Below are 10,585 nucleotides of genomic sequence, written 5' to 3' on the forward strand. Positions count from 1 at the left end.
AGCTGTTGTGTTAGCCGACTGATCTCATTTCTTGACTCATCCAGGTGAGTTTCAAGGGCTTTAATTCGGCCGTTCTTGTCTCTGAAGTCGGCCGTTGCCTTTTCCAGGAGCTGTTCTGCATATTGTAACTTGTTGGAGAGATCAGCGTAGTCAGTCTTGCCTTGTTCCCATTCTTGGGTAGTAGCTGCTAGGGTCTCTTTTAGCCTAGTGATCTCCTCCTCGGCGCCTTGTTCCACTTCATCAGGCCTTTCCCGTCATTCCTGAGCCTCCAGTTCTAGCTGCTCAACGCATCGTTAGCTCCTGCTGGAGATGGGCGGCGTGCCTGTCGCTCAGCTTGAGGGTGGCAATGAGTGTGTGGCTTAAGGAGCCGGTGATCTTTGCTAATTCTTTGTGACTGTAGCTCTGACTTGGGTCTTGTCTCATGAGGCTTGTTATGTTGTCATCCAGCTGGTCCTGTGTCTGATGCTTCAGTGTTTCAGCAGTCTTAGGTAGGAGGCTGTCTGTTGCAACGCTTAGCCATGTCTCGAGGTCCTCCCAGTGGCCAACAGAGTCTGTTGTGCGAGACATGTTTTGGCGCAGTGAGGGAAATCTAGAACCTAGACTGACACAGACCTTGAAGAAGAGAAAACAAAACAAAACAAAACAAACAAGGCAAAACGGAGGTGTAAGTGTGCAATGTATAGTGTGGTGTGACGCGGTGAGTGTGTAAGGGACAGGTGAGTGTAGCTCTCAGCGACTTTGATCCTCTGGTGGGCGTGCTTCTAATTTGTAGTCTCTGTGGGGAAAATTAGTAAGCACACACAGGTAGCACAGCTAGAGAACAGAGGGAGAAAAGAAAAATAATAAACAGAGCAAGGGACAGGATAATTGGTTGCTTCCAATTTTCCTGTAAGAGAAAGTTTTTTTTTGTAAGGAAAGTTAATGGTAAGATGATAGTGAAAGATAAAACAACAAAATACACTTTTCTGGTAGCAGAATGAGTATGATAAAAATATTCTTCTCTTTTCCTTTTTTGTTAAGTTTGATTTAGAAGGATGCTTCTAAACCGGTGTTTGGAAATGGGGATTTCTAAATACCAGGACTGTGATTGTTATTAAAATTCCTCCGGGTGAAGGAAAAGCAATAAAAATGACAGTATTGGTTTCTTAGCTGTAAGATTGACACCATACACCAATTAGATCGTTTCTAGATAAGTGTAGAAACTGGGTAGGCTGGGTAGGGTTTCGCAAGAGAGTGGAAGGTAAATGGAAGACAATTTTGAACCGACGTTCTCAAGTTTCACAAATACCTGTTCAATTGCTAAAGTTCTCTGCTTTATGATTTTCACTGGCAAAATCCCAGCAAACAGCCGCAGTAGTCAACTCAGAAGAAAACAGCTGAGAGAGAGAAGGAGAGAGAAGTTTTGCTCCCAATGCTAGGAAAAATGACAGGGTGGTGGTGCTGTTAAATTGATACACCTAGGGGGTTGGTTTTGCTGTGTTAGCAGGATAAAACTAACTTGACCTAAGTACTGAGGAGAACCCTAATTTTCCTTTTGGGGTTTTGCCACTAACAGGCTTAAGCCAAACGGGCAAACCTATGAAAATGTAGCTGGGTTAATTAAATAACTGAAGGAGAGAGAAAAGAAGGCCTAACAGGTAGACGCAGAACTTAATTGCAAATGAAATTAGAATTTCAGTTAGAAATGGTATTTCCTAGTTAAAATTGAATGATGTTATCATTAAAACTGATGAGAGCAATTAAATTTAAAATTAATCAATAAGTACCTTGAAGCAGGGTAACCCAACCCTAATGAGCTACAGATGAAATTAAAATGATCAGAGCAATTACAATTGAAGTGATCAGCAAATATTGTTGCAATATGGAAACAGGAACTGTAATTAATCATTAACTGAAATTAAAATTTCAAATTTGTAATTAATTATGAAATTAAATTAGAAACTTTTAATCCCTAAGGATAGCAAGTTGCTAATACCCACTGATGTTACTACAATTATAAGGGCAATTATAATTAGCTTATAATTAGCTGTACCACCCTAATTACTTACAAATGCAAAAAAAAAAATCAGAGACCTATTGATAGTTAATGATTAAAAATTCTAATGTTGTTGTCCTTAGATTATAAGAGCAATTTATAGTTAAATTAATCAGTAGATATTGTTGCTATGTGAAAGCAGGAACTGAAATTAATTTATTAAATGAAAATTCCAAATCTGTATTTAATTATGAAATGAAATTAAAATTTCAAATCCATAATTACTTAAATTCATAATATCTACTGATGTCATTAATATTATAAGAGCAGTTATTGCTGAATTAATCACAACGTAGCATTAAGGTAATGAGGATGAGAACCATAATTAGTTGCTAATAAAACAACAGCGTTTAAACTGGTATAGTAAACAGGCTGAAGGGGAAAGGACAAACCTTTAAACGACCGTGATTAAACTAACTGTGAGATTATTAAGTTTGCATCTGTCAACGTTCTTTTCAGTGGGAGGAGAGGAGAAGATGCATAAGATGGATAAGTGTAAAAGAGAGAGAGAGATGAGGTGAAAGAACCCACTAGTGTGAGGGTTCAGATACACATGTTTAGATCACATCAACACTTCAAAACACTGCATTTAAGACCACAAGATGTTACAGAATGCTAACCGCTTGCCTTCAATGCTAATAGCTTTGCATAGGCTTCAATGCAAACTCATTAGCTTCAGTTAGCTTAGCTTAGGCTAGGCTTGGTTTACAAATAGCTAAAAAATGGCGCTGGCGAACTGCGCTTGGGCCCTTGTAAGTCACCTCCGGAAAAGGTTACTTAGAACTTCTGGGTTACGGGTGTCACTATGGTGGTGTACTTTGCAGTACGCTAGCATGCAGGTTACACAGTTTACGGTTACAAACAGCTTACATTCTTCATGTGAAATGGCGGCGCATTTCACACTGAACAACCAAAAAGCACTCTTTAGATTCTTATCTTTATAGTGCTGAACACTCACTCGACTCGTTCGAGTGAGGTAAATTAATGTACAGATTTACTGCAATTAATACAATAGCTGTTATTGAGATCTCTGCAAATCTCAGCACTTATTTATACAGACAAAAAACACACGTGGATTTAACCACAATTCTCCCATAAAAATATCGTTTGGACACTCAGAGCGCCGCGTTTTCAAGTTCACCAGTTTTAGTGAATAAATGGCAAGAGAGCGTTAATTAGCTAAGTTAATTCTCCAGCCGGGAGATGAATAGCATCTAGTCGAATTTGGAAGTGGAACACGCACCAACAAATAGAACTATGAAGGCCTTTTAAAAGAAAGAAAACCAAAGAACACACTCACTTCTTTCTTGTGCGCTTTTCTAGAGCAACAGACAAACTTAAATGTTTTAGTGCAGTTCACCTCTTTAAACAAATCGAGTTGCACATTCAAACATTCAACACGCTGGCATGCCACAATAGTATGCAGTAACACAATAAACTCTGTTTCTCTGTATCTAATCTATTCTTCCGGAAAAAAATAGAAAAGATTCACAATAATGTCTTGGTGTTATGAATTTTTTTTTGCCAAATCTGCCCCGCTTTCGGTGCTCCACCAATATGTAAGGAAAAAGGGAAAATTAACTCTTATTTTAGCTCAGGATGAGGATTTTAACGGAGTTATGAGGAAGTTCCCAAAGTTCTAACACTTGTTTTCTATGAGTTCTTTAAATTCAAACTGAGAAAACTCATAAAGCAGAGATTTGTCTTATCGTTACTTGCTTAATTAGTTCGGCACCCATTCAGCACGAGATGAAAATATTTTGCTTGTTACTTGCGTTTTGCTGACAGCTGAATTGAGCTTGTTGGCTGCTTGAGGGAATCCCAGCGTATTTGATTGGTTGCTGATCTGGCGTATGGATGACGTAGTTTCTGGGGATGCCCTCCTGATGAATGGGGTTTCCTGGTGATGCAGAGGCCTTGGCAGTTCTTCTGAAAGAGTCTGATTTTGTAAGACTTTAGGCTTTTGAAGATCTCTGGCAGTCACAAAGTTTCAACTGAAGTGTTTGAGTTCTGGATGACCTGATTGCTTGATGGTGCAGCGGGTGTGCACTTTGTAGTGCAGTCACCAAGGCGAAGAGCCAAAGGTCTAGAGAGAGAGAGAGAGCAAGCGAGCAAAGCCATGAGGGCTTTGTGTCCATTTTTAAGCAGGCTGATTTTGATCTGCCCCACGACGCAATCTTCCAATCGACTTGTTGCAAGGCTTAGCTACTAAGCTAAGCTTAGCTTAGCTTAGCTAGTGTGGTTCCCTTCTCGTGCATAAATTAACATGCTGTTCAAGACATCACGTGGGGGAAATGTCTCTGCAAAGATTTTGTTAATACTTCTATAAAGTGTCCTACAACACACACTGTTCAAAATAACAGCTTTTCACTCATTTCAATGTTGTGGGAATAAAACAAGCTTTCGTTCAACATCAAATAACAGGTAGTTTGCATGCACATTAATAATCTTATGTACTAAAAGGAAAAGTTATAAGGCAAAGATTAAAATATCATAGGTTTCAATAACACAACGGAAAGCATAGAAAGGCACAAAACAAAGTTATTTGTGAATACCTTCCTGTGTCTACACTGGTTCTATTCATTTGGCGATCACAAGGTATCTATAGGTTATAGTCCTGATACAAAAGATCTCTGTGTTATCTCCTGATTGGATTAGTTTTTCATCACTCCTTGGAGTAGACCCAGAATATTGGAGTCATGTTATGGGGTGATTAGTTTAGACCTCATGATGGTTGATTCAGTGGCATATCCGTGTCTGTTCATGATAGGAATCCTACACTCCAGTGTGTGAAATTCAAATTGTTGAACAGCTTGCAGGAAACATGCTCACATTGCCAAATTAACAGTCTTTGACTGGTGCACTAAACTAAGTGAGGTGGGAATTGGTCATCTGATATACTCATAACCGCACCTTGAGTGACGTGTGATCCAAAAATCACAAAGTCCTTGGTGACGTGAGTCTCACTTACTACAGTATACTCAACGGCGGATGAGCACGGACGGACGAGCTCAACACATGCGCAGTACCATCTACTTGACTTGCACTCTGTCTCAACATTCACCTCACACATACACTGTTGTATGCTCACCGTCCGCGCGGTCTCAAAAAGTTGCCTGCACGCGGACGGGGTGCGCGGCTGTCCGCGAGCCCTCTTGATGACGAAAATGACATAATGCAGACGGTGCACAGACGCAGACAGCCGAAGTATACTTTGGCCTTTACACGTCGTTGGGGAATCCTCGAGTGTGACATATGAGGGGAACCCCAGTATTCCAACTCAGCGTCACACCATGATACAAAGCCATGATACAAAGTTAAGGGAAATTAGCAACCAAAAACAATATATGTCTTCCTCCAATGTAACGTCCCTGCAAACATGTCCTTGCGGAGCCCATGCTGGCTTTTTGCGTGCACAGTGGTCTAGGGTCAGCCCACATCGAACCTAAACAGGCCCGGTGCGGGCTTGCCCAGAGGAGGCCCACAGCTTTGGGCTCACTGCAGGCTCTCTGTGAGCAGCCTACACTATGGGACTGCCCACATTAATCCCATGATGGCCCAGTGTGGGCCAGACATGAGCCTGTTATTAAGAATTTTGTGGGCAGGTTTATTCCTTACCACTAGGGATGCTAGGGTGTTCTAGGTTTCCTTAAGTAAAGCCATGTGGTAGAGATTGCAATAGCAAGCAGCAGTAGCCAGCATGGCTCACCTGCTGAACACATTGTGCTGTATCCTGGTTTGGAAATGTGTAACTTCAAGCCCAGTCTAAAGGAGTGTTTTTTCTATTTAAAAGTGTACATTGCTTAAAGACAGTGTATTTGTATGCATTTTAGAAGGACTCTTTATTGGTGAGGACACCACATCATGGTCCAGTTTGAATATAGATTTAAAGTTATTTTTGACGTGAGACCATAGTCTGGACTATATTTGATTGTTCCTGGTTAGGAAAAGTCTGGTGTTTGTGAGTTGTGGTGTGTTTTCATTACAAGAGTTTGGATTATACGTTTGCTATCAGCCAACTTCAGCTACGGACAGTGTTTGGAAATTAAAGCACTACAGATAAGACTTTCACACACATCAACTTTCACATAACGAAATCCTACAATCTGACATTGCTTTGTTTGCTTTTTTTTGTACTTTTGTGTATTTACATTTTTGGCTATATGTAGCTGTATTAACCTGAATTCAATGTTTTCTATTTTGTATTTAATAAATCCATTGATTTGAAATCCCTTTGACTACTGTACATTTTTGACAATATAGACATTAGTTATGTGGTGACTGCATCCATTTCAGATGTATAATAACTGTTTTTCCCAAAGACTTAAGTTATAGTAGCTGAAAAGTATTTAAAGTGAAACAGATGTATTGTTATAGATCAGGGGTGGATCCTATTCCTGGAGATTTACCTTCCTAGATCTAGGTAGGGTCCAACCCTGATTAAACAAACCTGTCTGTAATTATCAAGTTCTCCTTCAGATCCTAATTAGTTGGTTCAGTTGTGTTTAAACAGGACCAGGTTGGGCACTTCTGTTGTAGATTAATAGTGTGGGCTAAGTGAGGGCTGCCTGTGCAGGGCCAGCACTAAGGGGCCAACGTTTTACTAGTGAGCAAAATCTCAGAGGCCCTACGTTGGCAGCCCGCTGGGGGCCCTTAGGCTAGCCCTAAGTGGGCCCATAAAGGGCCGGTGCAGGCATGTTTGCAGGGGTCTCAGGTCACATATATGTAACCATGGTTCCCTGAGAAGGGAACAAGACATTGTGTCCTCTAGGGGTCGCTATGGGGAACGCCTTCAGCATGACTGGTGTCTGAAGCATACATCTAAAAACGACAATAACATTGGCCGGCGACAGCCTATGACATCATTACCCTGCGCGATCACAGTATAAAAGGACACCAGGATATTCGTCTGAAGCTTGTGTCCGATGCATGGAAAGGAAACTAGAGGACGCAGTGTCTCGTTCCCTTCCCAGGGAACCATGGTTACATACGTAACCTGAGACGTTCCCTTTCGAGGGAACTTCGAACGGCGTCCTCTAGAGGTCGCTATGGGGAACGGTATACCCACGCCACCATGTTGAGGGGAGCGCATGCCAGAAACCACGGCGACTACTAAGTGCCAACTCTACCATAGCCGTGAGTGCTATGTGCAGCTGTCAGTGACATTATCCCCTCCGGCCAAGGGCCTGAGCTGCATATCCTAAATAACTTACCTGATAGTGGTTAGGCTGGGAAGCCCAAGCCTAGGGCAGAGCTTCAAGGCTTGGAATCAGAAGAAAGACATTCCTTTGAGGGGATATGGCCAGGTGTCTAAAACCCAGACCCTGGCCTGTCACCCAGGGTGCTACTGCCGGCTCTGAATGAGCTTGCTCAAAGAACTGACTCGACAGATCTTTGGTAGCAACACCCTGCTCAGAAATTTACCAACAGGGATACATAGGTTGAGTGGAGCCCAAGGTGAAAACCGGGGCCTAACCAACTCACAGAAAGGAAACGAGGCTGACAGTGCGTAACCCTTACCATACAGGATTTTAGAAAGTGTGCAGAATGCCTAGCGTGCACACTTACCACAATGTGGATTTTATAAAGTGCACAGAAACTCAGAGTGTGCACTTACCATAGCATGGATTTAGAAAAACTAAACTAAAAAAAAGTTACTAAAGGGTAACCAAAAAACTGTCCCTTAGACAGGCCTAGACCCTATGTGACTGTGGCACACTCAAGGAGTGACAATAATTTAGCGGGAGGCCGCGTGCTCAGAGCGCATGTAGATTGAAAAAAGGCGTATCTCATAGAAAAACCTTCCATGTGAGGGGAGTATCGCCAACTCAACCATTACAGTCACAGGAAAGACTCTGGAGCATCTACTCATGCATTACTAGAAGGGGTGTAGCACCCAGCTCTCAGACCGAGAGGGGGACACCAGTGCCCGACTGGGAAGCAGCATGCTCTTAGATAACCCTCCAGGGTGAGGGGAGCACTGCTGAGCTCATCAAGGGAGCAGCCTAAGAGGAAGGCAGAGTCCTGATGTGCTACCCAGTGGAGCCCACAGAATGAAAGATTCAACTCTCAAATGAGAGGGAATCAGATGCTCAGAAGTGAGTGGTGTGCTTGCAAGAGACCCTTTCCATGGTGAGGGGAGCACAGCTAGCTCACTCAACAAGCAACCAGCCTGGGATGCAGAAGATGGCCCAGTACCCTGGCATGACTGCTAATCGGAGTGGAGGCCCAACTCCAAACATAGGAGGGGACTCAGATGCTCAAACTGTGAGCAGCGTGCTCATAGGTGACCCTCTAGGGGAGGGGAGCACTGCTAAGCTCGACCAACAAAGAGAGCAGCCTAACAGGGAGGCAGGGAGAGGCTTAACAACCTGAGGGTGCTGATCAATGGAGCTCTAAGTAGCAGAGGACCTAATGAGAGGAGACCTCAGACGTTCAATTGGGAGTGGCGTGCTCAAAGGTTAACCTTCTAAGGTGAGGGGAGCACAGTAGTCAGTAAACGATAGCTTATGTCAACATGATTGATGAGTTTGACCTTTTGACCCATAATTATATCCATATGCAACCTTTGACATCATAATAATTTCCATATGCGAAAACCGGTGTGCGTGAAATCCGGCCGTCAACCCGGATGACAAATGATGTTTGTACAGCTGTATGAAAGAACCCAAGGATGACAGGTGATAAATTAAGGAATGTTTTGAAGATATTATGGATCGTTCCCATATCCAGACTCTCGTGTGCGGACTCATCTGTGGTATCAGGTTGCATTCCAAGGCGTGCTTGGATAAATAGACCCGTACGCTTCTGTGGAAAATCAGAAAAGAGCTGTGAAACACATAGACATGGATGGTTTATACACAACTAAAACTCCTGAGAAGGACTGGGATGAAGAGATGATGGAAAATTTGGCTTTGGCTCTGAGAAAGCCATACAACAGTAATTTGTATTTGACAAAGTTTCTACACGAAAATACGGATTGTGTGAGAGACAAATTCTTTCTGATTAGCGGACGTATATTTGGATACATATTTCACAAACCGTCTCAAACAGTTACGCTCTACACGTCTGACGAGACCAACGAATTTGTACAGGATCAAGATCCCTGCCTGATATTTCCTGATAAAGACTGGCAATTCTTTTTCAATCGTATCTGGAATGATCTGAATGATTGTGTAGAAGAACCTTTGTACGTTGCAGAGTGGGAGTATCGGTACCCCGAGTATCCGGTACCGAGTGATCGGCGATCCCTCCCAAAAGAACCCGGATGACTGTGTGTACATATTCGCCTGCGAAGACAAGACAAAACTTAGTAGTCATTCGTGGGGTGACCGGCATAAGGAATATCACGAAATATTCACCCTCCAATTTTTTTTAAAGGGCGTGATCTGCATCTGCTGAGCGCATTTTTTTAGATCGTAAACAAAATGTTCAAGTGGTGTGACATACGTGACGGCTATACCAAAATTAAAACACAGCTGTTTCACCCCGAGAGTTACCCCAGCAAAAGTTCAGGGGTGTTACTGACCCCGCCCATTTACTACAGCCATTATAAAGAACAGTAAGTCCCTCCCCACATCACATTTCCAACATGTCTCAGGCAGACTCTTTACAATGCGATTACGCTCCTTTCAACCTCGTTGCTCCTGATGATAATGCTATCGATTATATTCCGACAGACGAACACCGCTCACCCGACCTGCAGAAAGAATGCTTGGATAAATTCTGCACGGAACTCGGATATCGTAACCTAAGTTACCTAAAGGACCTGTGCACTACCTCCGCCCGCACAGGGTTCGATACCACAGATGAGTGCTTCAGCGGTATTGGGTTCAAAATCCTAAAAGCCACGATCGTGCTACTACTGCAACACATCATAGACAACAAACTGAGGGAGGACTGCGAGGGATGTACAACGGACCATCCGAGCCAGCTGCAACATTCCTGTCTGTTTGAGCCTGCCGCATACTATTTCGACTCACGCTTCGACGAGCTGTCCCGCAAACTGTTCAAACCCGATCTTCAGACCATTATCGACTTCACTCTACGTTGCTGCGGCTTAATGACCAACAACAATCTGAGGATTCAAGGAACTACTGGCGCTATCCTGCATGAATTAAGAGACGAACCATTCATTGTAGCAAAACTACAAGAAATCAGGGAAAAGCTGCTGGACGAGACCTACAAGAAAGTCGTTTACGACACCGTGGATCTCTGGCAAAGCAGTGTGTCTGTCCCCGGGGTGTGATCGTGACAACATGGGATCTGTGTGTAGCGTGAAGAATTTTTTCAGAGACGTCGTGTTTATCCCGCGTTTTAAAGAGCAGATGATCGAAATGATACGGCTATCAAGCATGCGTGTGATCCTGAGAAAGACCACGAGGGGCAAACGAAACGTATAAAAAATCTCAAGAACCAAATGGACGTTATGAGAAGAGCTACGGATACATGGGCTGTATTGATCGACATGTGTGTCAACAGTGCCGATACACCCTCTGTAATGCTCAGAAAAATTCTAGATGAGATATTAGCTGCCGGTCGAGAGTTAGG

The 10,585-nt window shown here is 43.0% G+C and overlaps 1 pseudogene; it reads right to left on the bottom strand.

Annotated features, from left to right (window-relative positions):
* The window catches only part of LOC107555785 (uncharacterized), a 2,185-nt pseudogene extending 1,618 nt beyond the window's left edge, over positions 1–567 (bottom strand).
* Positions 568–10,585: the final 10,018 nt, after the last annotated feature.

Source organism: Sinocyclocheilus grahami, unplaced genomic scaffold, assembly GCF_001515645.1.
Source record: "Sinocyclocheilus grahami isolate Dianchi unplaced genomic scaffold, SAMN03320097.WGS_v1.1 scaffold545.1, whole genome shotgun sequence".
Lineage (NCBI taxonomy): Eukaryota > Metazoa > Chordata > Actinopteri > Cypriniformes > Cyprinidae > Sinocyclocheilus > Sinocyclocheilus grahami.